The 15,244-nt window shown below is 36.1% G+C and overlaps 1 long non-coding RNA gene across 1 annotated transcript in view; it reads right to left on the reverse strand.

Moving 5' to 3' along the window:
- Nucleotides 1-1,302: 1,302 nt before the first annotated feature.
- Nucleotides 1,303-15,244, reverse strand: part of LOC140743988 (uncharacterized) — a 55,488-nt gene continuing 41,546 nt past the window's right edge. Inside the window, exon 3 of the long non-coding RNA XR_012102515.1 lies at nt 1,303-1,335. This is a non-coding gene — a long non-coding RNA (uncharacterized LOC140743988). The remainder of the gene's footprint in view (nt 1,336-15,244) is intronic.

The following is a 15,244-nucleotide window of genomic DNA, read 5'->3' on the forward strand; positions in this document are numbered from 1 at the left end:
GGTTTAAGTCCTGTCCTGTCAAAAGTCTTTACTTCCTGTAAATTGTCCTACTGAATAGTGATAACTGTCATGTAGATTTGTTGAAGATATGAATCTAAAGTTCACATTTCAATGTATTATGAAGTATCACTTGCCTCAACGGAGAAGAAAAGTATCGTTAGATAAAAATGTACAATTCTGAAAATTTCTTTCTTGAAATGAGGTGGCAATTCAGGTGATGGTAATTAAACACGGTTACCTATGGACGTGTAATTGTTATCTGTAATTAACGTCAAATGGATAAGTATTCTAGTCCCCAGACAAGTTAATCGAAGGAGTAAGAAGAACCGCCTCGTATACGCATACACTTAAACGAGGATATATTAAAACAAACGCCATTCTTCAGTTTAACCACGTCTGAGAAACCTAGTCTAGTTACATTACAGCACCGCTATAAATTTCGGTTCTGTCGACATACAAGACAGTAACCGTACCATCACTCATAATTCCCAAACCGAGATCCCGGCCCGTGTAAACACACCCCAAGGCTACCATCAGCTGCGCGCACGTGGGCCGGCTATTTCCGTAGCGGGTCAACGGCCGATGGCCTTGCCCGCTCCACCGTTTAACCGTAAGACCTTCGGAGCGACATTGGCAGACCTTGACTCCGAGCATCGTGGCGTAATTTTGGCGTAAACAAAATGACGGCGAAAGTGGAGTGGAGCGAAGTGAAAACGCCTATTTTCAGCGCCCACTGAATCTTTAAGTTTGATTGGAGACGACGTAGTTGGAACATTGTTGGATGTTTGGTTTCAACCGAGAGCGAATAGCGGGATCGTAATAAACTACCACAACTTGGACGATTTCGCTCGAACTATGATTGTTATTGTGTACGATTCTACATAGTTACTATTCTAGAATCGCTATACTAGTCTCAAAGGCTATCGCCTCCGTTCCGTATTTAAATGAAATCGATAACTTTAGTGAGGTTCAGTCAAGACATGAACAAGTACAAGAAACTGTCAACCAACTCTGACATCAAAGGATTATAGCTAAAGTACAAACTAAAACCGTATTTGCACATCTATTTCGGATATACCAACTGTATAATATTACCTATGGCCAATAGAATTAGACCACTTCTTTCTATGAAATATTTCATACACTTAAACAATTGTAGATCATGGGTACTAATAATTACTGTTATCACTTTGTAGCATCGTACATCGAACATGGTCTTAAAGATTTACTTCACAGAATTCGATGAAGATGATGGTCGACACGCAGTAAAACTATCATTTAAATAAACATAAAATCCACGCTCACCACATTATTGCCAGCGCACATGTCAGGTTCCTGAAACAAATAAACAAACGGCGTTAAAGCACTGTTAATTTTCCTATAGCTTCCTGCTTCGCGAAACATTAATAGGTTTACTATGTTCTTCATATGACGGGAAAATGGAATTCACCTTTTTGTATACACACTAAGATTCCCCGAGTCATAGATAAGTACATCAGACATACAAAAACACAAAAACATAAACATCCAGACACCCTGAATAGAAATTTAAATTCACTGCGTATCACAGATTGTTTTGTTTATACGAATTGAATCCATGGTTTTGACTTCCAAATCGGTCTCATAAATGCGTCGTAGAACCACGAATGTATCCGGTCAATATGACTCACATCTACAAATCTTCCCGAAAATTCTCTATTAATTTTGCATATCACGGAACAAGCGTTGTGAACAATGAAGAACACAAGCGGTGACCAATTCGCCACTTTGGTCATCAACGGTATAGCCCGTAGATGCGTAGGAAATGTGGTAATAAAATACCACTGTGGGTTCATCACCAATTCGTGCAGACCTTAAACGTACAACCTTTATATTAAATCTACTATTTAAATCTCGTGATTGACAATTGCTTTTGACGATTTCACCGAATGATGATGATATATTATTAAGTAGGTTATTTACCGGGTATAAAATGGAATTATCACACGTGTATCTAGTATACGTACTTTGTTAACTTCATTTATATGAATAAACTGCCAACAAAACATCTATTTTCCGTAGCTAATCAACATAAACAGAAAACTTTTCAGTCTCTTGGCCTGTAATAAATTACGCTCATCCACTGCACACTACCCCACTCTACCCAACCGCATGACTTTTTAAAACACCCCCAACAAAAGTGACCCAAATCCCGTTGTAAGCCAAGCCACACTCCCGACTGCGCTGGCATGAATATGCATGCCCATTCTTCAGGAGTGCATACGCGTGCACGTCTCTCGTTCACTGTGCCACCATTATGAGGCCGTTGAGTTTTGCATGTTTACATAGCAGAGATAAAGCTGACAGCATAATATCAAGACAAACTTTCTCTTGCTGAGATTAAGCTGGCAATTCGAAAGAGCAGGTTTCGAAAGTGGTTGAAGTCTCCGGCACGATAGCGGAAGCCACCCCCGCACATAATATAATAGTAGTGCTGGCCATATCTCATTCTGGTATCAATAGTGTTATTGGCATTTAAGCATACAAACAAGAGAGTCGGTCTTACGCCCATTATAAATTATCAATTTCAATCAAATTTTTGCCTAGTGGGCAGATTTTTTTAAATTTCAAATTTGGTGGAGAAAACATAATATGATACATTACACATTCTATTAACATTATGAATAATGGCCGTTAGTCTCTAAATGGTAACAAAATATGGATCGATTCCATAACAAATAGTGTCATGGCCGGGAATGATTCATTTTGTTTTTCCCTGCAACCAAATCCAACAAAGAACATTGATCCTAGTGAACAATAGAGGGCATTTACGCTAATAGATTATCCATTACAAAACTATTATGGGTTTATTAACTTTTGACTTAATCCAAATGTTGCTGACATTGCTCTTACTTAAAGCTCAGTAAAATATGCCTTTTGTAAAAACTCTAAATGTAATGTACTTTTTAAAAAAGTTTCTCACCTGTTCAAATCTACAAGTTTTTAAAACGAAAACGTAGTACACATCATGAAGTGTCAAACGGGGTCAGCGCACATTAATAAAGTGCACCACGTCGATCGATTCCACACCGATTAGTGACAGGTGGTGACAGCGGTTAGTCATGGCGTGTCGCATGCAGCTAAATAAATTATGAACTGATTTTATATTACTGTAAATGCGACACTGTCGGCTGGGCTAGGAGTCTTCTCTCATAACGAGATAAGTTCAGATGTACTGACTATGGTCAATCTCACTTAAAAAAGCGGATTATTGTTCTTATAAGGAGGGAAATGGTATGTAAGTTTGTTCGGAATGTTTGCCTCCGAGGTTAAAGTAAGTTAAAATTAATTTGTAATATGTCTATCCCTGATTTCGTGTCACAGAATTTGATGTGTTATGATATTTTTATCATTTAGAGATATTAGAGAAACCTAGACTAGTAATAGTCATGCCGACGTTCATCTTTAGGACTAGGACCACAACTGAAACTTTAGATCCTCAGGATTTGAGAATTACAGGAGGACCTCTTTAGAAGTGTTATTCCCATCAAGGTGTCTATGCTTCGTGAGTACCTAATTTTACAAAATTATATAATTATGAGGGAATATAGGTATGTATTGTAGACAGTACATTTGAAGATCCGGGACTGAATACACCTGCAAATGACTTTAATGTACCGCACGTCGATATTCCATATCGATTAACGACAGCCGGTGATTGCGGTTTGTTCCCCTGATACTTGCATGAAGAATTGCTAACGGTATTGTTTACGCTAGTGACATGCATATAGTATCTTGATATATAGTCTTCTGTTATTGGTCGCAATTAGGGATAAGCTAGTAAATAACAATAATAAAGATAAAAGTTTTACAATGAAATAACGATAACTATTCAATACCTAACAGATGGGTATATCATTACATGATAAGGTACATAGGTACACATAAGTATATAGCATATATTGCAATATCAGGGATTTCAAATTATTACAGAGGTTCTAGTAACGCATATTAAATGCATTCATCATCAAAATTTCTGTCCTCAAATATTTCTCCATTCGAAGAACCTTTACAAACTTCTAACTATAGACGATTTCCTTTTAGGTTAAGGTGCGCCTGACACACTAGCGTTTACATTTCGCACTGTAAAAATAAAACCCTTCGAACCGCACACGACTTTCCAAAGCCCGAACCGAAACACTAGACCGTTACACGATCCGTTTTTTCACACTCCCGCTACGTAAATTCCGAACAACAATAACATTCGTACGGCGTGACAGTGTGCGATAGCCGTGAAATCTCCTTCGAATAGAATCCAATCGCTTTCAGAACTGGGTTAGCCGTTTTTGAATAACCGCCGTTGGGAAGGGGCATCGAGAATCAATCCGCGTCCGGCCATTGTCGTGTTGTGGATTTGCGTAAATATAAGACGACACGAAAGATCAGAGCTAAAGGTTCTTTCCTCTTGTAATGTTTCATTCATATAATATTTTTTCGTTTTTAATTCTGACCTAAATGTTAACAAATTGCTTATGAACACGAAAACCTATTGTGTTACATTATTTCTATTCGTTGCTAACGCGACTCGTAATAATGCGCCTTCTATGTAGAAGATTTGAGTGGGATATGAGTGTTTAAATCCCTATTTGAGGATAATATTTGTAAGTTAAATGTATATTATATCCACTGTATGATAATGGCTTGAGATTCCAATAAGATCAAAATCTCATAACTTTTACGGTGAAAGTGTTAACTTTACAAGAATAGGCACGAAAGCAGACACTTTTAAATCCAAGACAAAACGGGGGAAATCCAAATTGAATCTGGTTAGACAGACTGAACTGAATGGACCGGACTACCTTACTAAATATTTAAAAAGGTCGCAGTATAAAGAAACTACGGGTCAACAGACAGTTTTAAATGCCGAATATATTCAACGCTTTTCCTGGACCAATTTTAAATAGAAAATACTACAAATGGAGCTGAGTCGGTGGAATAAAGGGGATTCCTGAATGTACTCGTAGTATTATTTTTTTGTTTCCGTTTCCAAAAAAGTGTGTCACGACTTTTTCCGAATAAAGGAAATACTCAATGGCTTATGATTCGAGCCATAGAAAAATAAATACCACGACAATTGAAATTGTATAAAAAAAGTTTTACAACTTGTAAATTGAAAAGAACAGAACGACGAATAGAAGCATTCATACATTTTTTGTTGGAATAAAAAAAAATATTGTCAAAATCATAATCAAAATAAATCTTATCACTGAAATGAATTAATACAAAAGTGTTCTATCTACTTGTCAATAATAAATAAAAATAGAAAATAATTCAAATAAAAATAAAACTTTTAGTGCAGCCTCGGAGTATAAGGGAAGAGACCGTGTGTTCCTCCCGAGTTCTCTGAGCTTTTCTCGGTGAACAGTGTGGCCTCTTAGTAAGTAAAAATCTCACATAACTCAATTATTTCTCAGAATATCAAGTAGCTAAGAAACAGCCCCTCCTCGACCAGCCCCTATAAAAGAAATCAGAAACAACAAAAACCTATCAACCAAGTTTAATGAAAAGACCACTGACCTACGCATGGCGTCAGATTCCTCACTACAAACTTATTATTATTGATAGTAAATTAATGACATAAGTAACATAATATGTTATTCACAATTACGCTTATAAACAAGTGTATGGCAGTGGAAGTATCAATCGACTTATTACCCTAAGACTTTATATATAAGGCCGAGAAGTCACTAGCAGTCATTCATTGGATGACTATGTCTCGTTCAATCAATTTTGAATGTTATCTTTGTACACGTAAAGTTAATAAGGAACAGTCGTAAGCGTGTAGTATAAACAGCGTCGACGCCGCCGACCACAAAAAGCTGTGTCATTAACCACCCAGTGGGAAATTGCTCGACAAATCTATGTAAGGCTGCGTACAGACTGGCAATGTGATATGTTATGGTGGCTTCCCACGGCCCACGATATTGCGGACGGACGCCGACCAGCCCGAACTGTCTTAGTCACGTCTCACTGTGGAAAGGGTACACTCTATGACAGCGCTGACAATTCCGTAACGATGCGTGGGATTCGCCGCGAGTCGGCAACTTCAAAGATATGTTGAGACTTGAGAACACTAACTTTGTATTACATTTACAATTTCAACAAATTGATCGATCAACATGCAACATTGGAAGAGCTTTGGTGCAGCGTTACGTAGTCGGCGCCGTCAATGCATAAATCTGCAAAAAACGCGGTCCTTAGGAAATCACCTTTTCTTGAGACATGAGACGAGTTCAACAAAACTAGAAGTTCATATTTATTAGTCGACTGTTACAGATGGTTGTGTATCGGGTGTATGTACACATGTCTATTTTTTGGAACAGACTGTGGACATAACAGCTTAATGGAATTTAAAATGAGGTGAAGTTAAATTCCTCTTAATTGAATTTCACAAAAAAATCAAAATGACGTTTCGTTTGCAACGGGTGGATCTAATTTGGACTATATTGGTAAATATAAATTCCTTCGAACCGGATGTTCGTATGACGTTTCAAACAATACACGAATAAAATATCTTCTTTTTCCTGTTTACAGAAAAAATAAATAACTACATATTTACTAGTGTGAACCCAGCCTTACCGAATTGTTTATTACAGACGTTACCGCTAAGTACGACTTATAACAAAGGGGTAACTCACACGTACGCGCGTGTGACGTCACCAAACACCATAACCGCAAAGTGACTTATGCTTAGCAAGTTGTTGTTATACACACACATTTTATAGTAAAAAATGGAGTAACACATTCATTACTTTGTCACGCCGTCAAATTATAAATGATATAGCTTTTCGAGGTAAGACTGTGTTTTATTATTTAGACCCGTAGAAGGGGTTTTTTATATTTATATCTAAACGATGAGGTAGACGGGTTATCTGATGGAAAGCAGTCACCGTCGCCTATGGACATTTGCAACTCCAGAGGAGGAGAGCTCTTTTTGCACCTTTTTTGAAGAGCCCCTTGTCATAGCGCTCAAGGAATATCTCAGAAGGAAGTTCATTCCACATCTTGCACGTCCATTATGGCAAGGGAGACATATTAATCCAAGGCCTACCAACTCATTGCACAGGGCTGGCAGCGCATCTATTACCAATCTCAGGTAGGAATCTAATTCTATCTGTGGTTGATTACTGTTGTTCATGTGTAGTAGTAGTCACTTACCATCAGGTGGACTGCATGCTCATCTGCGACTTCAGTTATAAATAAAAAAAACTAATCGGTAATCCACTTCAAGTGGGATTATCCTCCTTTTTGGGGTCATTTGTAGGTGACCCAGGAAGTCACTGTTTAATATCAAATATACTACGTGATTGCTGTTTCGGCCGGATATAAAAACTGCCCATTAGCCACGTAAGTTTTCCTCCAAAGTACGTATAAAAACGGTGTCTTACATTATGTTCATTGTGGTCAGCCATTATATTTACTAGAATACTTGTATTTATGAATGGAATAATGTTATCACAATGACTGACTTCCAGGGAAACTGACGTCCTGATTGTTTCCCTTTAAGAACTATTTGTAATTTACTATTTACTGAAGCTACAGTACCATTACGCAAGACAAACATCATGTACGTGGTCACTGCTGAACATCTGTGGCTAACTCTTTAAATAATAGGATAACCTGACGCCTATCACTGATGCAATACCACTGAGCACTAAGACGGGCACAGGTTTCCTTTTCAAAAGAGTTCAATCAAAACTTTACAAACGAAATAAAACGTACCAATTTACTCGTAACAAAGATTTCAGTTCTTGTTAAGCACAAATATATTGCTTTTGTTCGCAAAACATAAGAACACCACAATGGTCCCATAACCACACAATACATGGACCTAATTAGCCACTGTACGGCAATATTGTATTTATGAAAACAGTTATAAGGCGGTATTTAGCGTAAAACACTGGCATGTTTCCGGCAAAGTACCAAACACCATTGCGTGACACGCGGTCACCGGCCTGTGTAATCAATTAATGGTTTGTACAGAGTAGCTACTTAACTTCAGATTAATAAAGTAAAACATATTTGACATTTAATGAATCGGTTTAAAGAAATAATATGTAAACATAGGTAACTTATGAAGGTGGTAGAACCCTTTGCGGTTCTACTCCGGCGGCACCACCGCCACACCTATTTCTATCTATTAACAGCAGTGTTAGACGCTGCTGTGTTCCGTTTTGAAGGGTGTGGTAAGGGACACAAACTTTTCCGAGGCGTTCCAGCTTAGTCCTCAGGGGTAGCGGCGCATTTGTGTCGAGCTCAGGTAGGAATATCTAATCCTATCTGGGGTTGATTACGGATGTCTATGGGCGGCAGTAGCCATTTACCATCAGGTGGACTGCATGCTCGTCTACTAATCCTATATTATGAAAAAAAACCTGAGTTACTAACAACAAGACCAAATTAGAGAAGATTTACCTGATATGGCGATAACAGAGATGATATAGGCGATGAACTACCAATGTCCGTGGGCGATATTGACCACTTATTAATGACTGTATGCTTGTATGATTTCCATAAAACTTATATTGAAAGATGGTAGAGTCAGTATAGTTCGATCGGGGAAATACCACCGCCGCACCCGTTTCTAACGTGAAGCAGTTCGGCGTTTCAGTGAAGCTTTTTTTATAATATAGGAATACCAGACGAGCATGCACTCAACCTGATGGTAAGTAACTACTGCCGCCCATCAACATTTGTAATCAACCCCAGGTAGGATTAGATACTAATACCTGAGATGCACCGCTACAGCTGAGGACTAAGACGTGTCTCCCTTACCACACCCTTCAAACCAGAACACAGCAGCGGTGATGATGATGATGATCAGGTGGACTGAAAGCTCGTTTGCTAATCCCGTCATATAACTAAAAGTAGTAATAACTACATTAACTATTTTAGTTACTAAAGCGATTGCTCATAATTTTTATGAGTGGATAAAATATCGAATACTTGCCTAGTTAAAAATATTCCGCCTCACTTCCAGGCATTGATACTGCGTTCACATTTGTACAGGCAGAGCCGAACCTTTTGACCTCAACACTTGAACTATGTTTCGTAGTAACGTCGAACGCCGCGATACATGCAACTTGGAGTATGCCAGTTACGGAGCTATAACTATGTATATGACTTAACGGTACTTTATTAAGAACTTTACGTTACATTTAATTGATTGATAAATCTTACATATCAAATTCTCGTGTCACAATGTTAGTTAACGTACTCCTCCGAAACGGCTTTACCGATTTTCACCAAATTTTATATGCATATTCAGTAGGTATGAGAATCGGCTACTATCTATTTTTCATACCCCTAAGTGATAAGGATTGTTCACCCTTAACATTTTTTTTTATTTATATGGCAACACAACGTTTGCCGGGTCAGCTAGTATTAAATGATTTTGAATACGTAGATCAAGAAGGCTGACACACAAACCCAGAGCGAAATCTTCATTATCGAACAAACATATTATCGAACAATACATTATTAAGTACGTTCTTGAGACGCTAGCTAACATTCAATCAAAAACCTTATACCTTGCCCGACGGCTTCTCAATTCTATAATCAACAGAGTTTGCAACTGTATTCAAAGATTTCAATTTGCAGAAATGGAACGCGGCAATCTCGGCCCACAGTTATCGCGAGTTGGCAGACAGAGCTGTAGAGCGGGCTTAATAACTTGCAATTGCAACTCGCGGTAATTGCAATCCCCTGTTGTTTGCTATCCGCTGCCGAGAACCTGCGTGATCCTCTTACTTAACGGTGTTTCGAGCGTAAAGGTATTATACTTTAAGTTTAATTATATCAAAGGTATTTTAAACCCGCCTACTAAGTATATCTATTACTGTCAAAATTAAAAGGAGATAACCTAACTTATTTATCTTATTATCCAAGCAATATTAGTCTCATTTATATACGTAATCAAGGAAGACACGATTTCAATTTACAGAAATGAAACGCAGTCTTAGTCGGCAGTTATCTTAGTGTGCAGACGTAATAACTTGCAATTGCAATTTGCGGTAATTGCAATTAACAGCTGTTTTCCTTTGCGGTTTGAGAAAACCTGCGTGATCCCTTCACGTAATAGCTCAAGGTGCTTAACTTAGTTTGAATTTTTGAACAACATTAATATAATTAAAATAAATAAATAAATAAATAAATAAAGCTTTTATTGATTCCTTAATTCTTACAAAACATGTCATCTTAGTCTATTTAGTTTTAATAAAATATTTACAAATAGCGATTTAATATAATTTTAATTTATTTAATTTAATTCATTTAATACCTAATTAATTTCATTTGATTTAATTATGATATATTATTATTATTAATCTATGTCTATGAATACAATATTTAATATTTTATCTATATAATATTTACTTATGAGAATTCTAATTCTAATATAGGTAAGTCTTAAGGACCGCCTAAGGCGGTAAAAGCCTCCTCCATTCGTTGCCATTCAACTCTATCCCTAGCGAGTCTGCTCCAAGTTTTTCCTACCATTAATGCTATATCGTCACTCCATCTCTTGTATGGTCTACCTTTCTTACGTTTTTTATTGATTGGATACCAGTTTGTTGTCGTTTTTGTCCATCTTTCGTCTTGTACTCTTTGTATATGCCCTGCCCACTTCCACTTTAGCTTACGAATTTCTTTAATTACGTCTCTAGATTGGGTTTGTTCTCTTATTGTACTATTTTTAATTTTGTCTTTTAATTTAAATCCCATGTAGCTTCTTTCTATGGCGCATTGGCAGACTCTAAGTTTATTTAGTGATTTCTTTGTTAGTGACCATGTTTGACAAGCATACGTTAAGCATGGTAACAAACAGACATCCATTACCTTGGTTTTTATTTTAGTTGGCAGTTTATTCTTAAAGATTTCCTTCATTGCCCAGTATTTGCTCCATGTGTTCTTAATCCTACGGTCTATTTCTTTTTGTGTGCAATCTTTAATGGCTATTAGGTGACCTAAATATACATATTCTTGAACCCATTCTAGCGGTGTAGAGTTTATTGTCATTTCAATTTTTGTTCTGTTTGTCATCAATTTAGTTTTGCTCTGATTAAGTTCTAGTCCCACAGTTTTACTTTCCTTGTTTAATGTTTCTATCATATACTGTAGTTCTGTTGGGCTTTCTGAGAACAAGACAATGTCATCAGCAAACCTTAAATGTGATAAGTATTGTCCGTGTATTTTTATACCAATTTCTTTCCAGTTTAATGCTCTAAATATTTGTTCTAAAACGGCTATAAACATCTTTGTAGAGAGGGGATCGCCTTGCCTTAAACCTCGCTCTATATTGAAGATTGGTCCGGGTACATCTAATTTTATTCTTGCTTTGCTATTTTTGTATATTTCTTTGATGATATTTATATATGTTTTATTTAATCCTTGCTCTGTTAGTGCTTTCCACATAGAGTCGTGCGAAATAGAGTCAAACGCACGTGAGTAGTCGACAAAACATAAGTATAACGGCATGTTATATTCGTTATATTTTTCAATAACCATTTTTACCGTATGTATGTGATCTATTGTTGACCGGTTCTTCATAAATCCTGCCTGCTCTATAGTTTGGTTTTCATCGATTGTTCTCGTTATTCTTCTTAATAATGTAGACGAAAATACTTTATAAAGACATGACATGAGGCTAATAGGTCTGTAGTTCGATAATAATGTAGAGTCGCCTTTTTTGTACAGGAGCTTTATCTCAGAGCAAGTCCATTGGTCTGGTATTTCATTTTTCTGCAATATTAAATTAAATAATTTAGTGAGTGGCTTAATTAATTCAGCTTTTCCTGCCTTTATCATCTCATTAGTTATACCATCTGGACCTGGGCTCTTTTCTAATTTTAAGTTGTTTATTGATAGTTCAATTTCATTTTCGTTAAAGTTCGGAACTGGTTCATCAATATGCGATATCACTGAAGTATTTTCAGAAGCTTGAATGGTCTTCGAATATAATGTTTTATAAAATTGAGTCGCTACTTTCGTCAAATCTTGTCTATTACTAACTTTGGTTCCAGAAGAGTTTTGTAGTTGGGTCATAAGTTGTTTTGTAGTATTTAGATTTTTGTACGCCTTCTTAACTGCTCCAGAAGTTTGGATATATTTTTCTATCATATTAAGTCTATAGTTGTGTAAGTTAAGTGTTATCTTGTTATTAATGTTTCTATATAATTTGCTCAAGTAGTTTTTCTCTTGTCTTGTTTTATTTTCTTTATTTTTAAGGTGTTGTCTCTGGTTAATCAAATCCGTAATTTCGTCCGTGAAAACGAATTTTTTTCTTGCAGCTTTTGTGGTGATAGTTGAGCTTTTTGTACTATTTAAAATTGCTGTCTGTATAATATTATACTGTTCTTGGATTGAACCTTCTGAGATATATATTTGCGTAGTTATTTGTGCTTTTAAGCTTTTGCTATTTATGTAGTTTTGTTTTTTCTTATTGTAAATTAATCGGTTTTGTTTTTTCTTTACAATATTGAAAGTAACTCTAACTAAACGATGGTCACTTGGATGTTTGAAGTTACTAAGAACGTCTGTATTTTCTATGTTTGTTTTTGGAAAGTTTGAAGCTATATAGTCTATTTCATTTTTAGTTACGCCATCCGGTGACTTCCATGTCCAGCTGAGTTTTGACGACTTTCTGAACATTGTATTAATTATTTTCAGTTTATATTGATAACAAAATTCTATAAATCTTTCACCTCTTTTGTTCCTTTTTCCGAACCCAAAATATCCCATTACTAGGTTTTCATCCTCTAACGGCATCCCAATTTTAGCGTTCATATCACCCATGAATATAATATTTTTAGTACTTTTTTCCATGCATATTTTAAGGTACTCATAAAACTGTTCTATTTCTTTTTCATCAGAGCTTTCGGTGGGGGCATATACTTCAATGATTGTAAATATCTCACTTTTAATTTTTACTCGTATAGAAGCAATTCTTTCGGAGACTCCAATAAACTCTTGCACAAGGACGTCACTTTGTTTTTTAACCAGGAATCCTACTCCTTTTTCGCCTTTTGTCTCTCCATAATAGTAAAGCATGTAGTCTTGTCTATCTTCTATTATATATCCTTTACGTCTCATTTCTGATATGCCCAGTATGTCCCATTTTATATATGACAATGCATTTTCAAGCTCCATTATTCTTATTTCGTTTGACATTGATCTGGCGTTGAAAGTGGCTATATAGTATTTGTTTTTTTCTTTTTTACATTTTGGAGGGGTGTAGTCTACTGCCCCCGCGGTGACAAGCCGTTTTGGGGGAGTTGAATGTTGGAGGGGCGTCTCTGATTGCTATGTAGTATTTATAAATGATAACAGAGTATTCTGTGTCGAGTTCGTTGGTTGAGCTTTTTGTGTTTCTGACAAAGGGTTATAAGTTTTGGTTTTCTTCGTCTTACGGTTAGGATTGTTTGCTTGCTTATGTATATTACTTTCGATTTGCTCAGGTGATACCGAGATGCTACGTTTATTTCCTTGTTGTGTGTGTGTTCTCATATTCTGTGTTGTGTTATGTTTCAATATTACTAATCGGTCGTATTTAAGTATAGCTCTGTTTCCTTTTTCAATTTCTTGTTTTAGTTGCTCTTTCAATTCCTTTCGTTTTTCTATAACCTCTCGGGGATAGTCTTCTTTAATATTATATGGTGAATCTTTTAGGTATCTTTTATTTTTCAACAAATGTATTTTCTTTCCCATGGTTGTAAAAGTTATTAAAACTGGTCTATCTTGTGATGTTTTCTTTCCTAGTCTTCTAACCGACTCTAAATCAGTTATTTCAAAGTGATATCTTGTAAATTTTCGCAATATTTCCAGGATGACATTTTCTAAGTCGTGATATCCCTTTTCTCTCTCTTGTACGCCATATAATATTACATTTTTTCTTCTATTATATCTGTCTTGATTTTTTAATTGATTTTGTTGTTTTTTAATCTCTTCTTCTAATTGTTGTTGTCTGAAGTTTATAGAGGCAAATTTTTCATTTATATTCTCATTCACAGATTGCACAATTATGTCTTTTATGTTCTCAAATTTGTTTTCCTGCTCGTCAATACGTTTTTGAATGTCTCTAAGAATATTTGCAATTTCTTCCATGGTTATTCCTCTTAACAGTCTCTTGGTGGCATCTGTCGGACGTTGACGAAACCTTAGCGAGCTAATTTGGAATATGTTAACTCATGTATCAACAGTTTTCATCCTCTTCTCGTCAGAAATGGAACGCGGCAATCTCGGCCCACAGTTATCGCGAGTTGGCAGACAGAGCTGTAGAGCGGGCTTAATAACTTGCAATTGCAACTCGCGGTAATTGCAATCCCCTGTTGTTTGCTATCCGCTGCCGAGAACCTGCGTGATCCTCTTACTTAACGGTGTTTCGAGCGTAAAGGTATTATACTTTAAGTTTAATTATATCAAAGGTATTTTAAACCCGCCTACTAAGTATATCTATTACTGTCAAAATTAAAAGGAGATAACCTAACTTATTTATCTTATTATCCAAGCAATATTAGTCTCATTTATATACGTAATCAAGGAAGACACGATTTCAATTTACAGAAATGAAACGCAGTCTTAGTCGGCAGTTATCTTAGTGTGCAGACGTAATAACTTGCAATTGCAATTTGCGGTAATTGCAATTAACAGCTGTTTTCCTTTGCGGTTTGAGAAAACCTGCGTGATCCCTTCACGTAATAGCTCAAGGTGCTTAACTTAGTTTGAATTTTTGAACAACATTAATATAATTACTTCTTCATAATTTAAATAAAGACAGAGTTAATAGTTGGAATAATAAATTTCTTATTATTAATATTTACATCTATGTATCTATCTATCTATCACGCATAGTAAAACCTATAAGTAAACATTTAGTATTTAAGTTTCACATAATAAGTGATTCACCTAAGAGTATTTAAAAACAAAGTATTCGTCAGCCTAAGTTACAACATCAACAGACAATCAACGTAAATAATACGTAACAAGTGAGAAAAGAATAAATTCTTGACGGTAATGGTAAATCCGGATCTCAAGCAACCTTACTCCGCAAGTTTTCAGACGTGTAAAGTGAGCTTAATAACTTGCAATTGCAATTGTGGTAATTGCAATCCCCTATTGTTCGCAAAACGCGGCCGCAAGACTGTTTGACTCTTTCATGTAACGGTATTATGAGAGAATTATATTATGTTTTACCTAATAACAGCAGTGT

Source organism: Epargyreus clarus, unplaced genomic scaffold, assembly GCF_041222505.1.
Source record: "Epargyreus clarus isolate Ecla_fem2 unplaced genomic scaffold, WU_Ecla_fem_2.2 ptg000008l, whole genome shotgun sequence".
Taxonomy (NCBI): domain Eukaryota; kingdom Metazoa; phylum Arthropoda; class Insecta; order Lepidoptera; family Hesperiidae; genus Epargyreus; species Epargyreus clarus.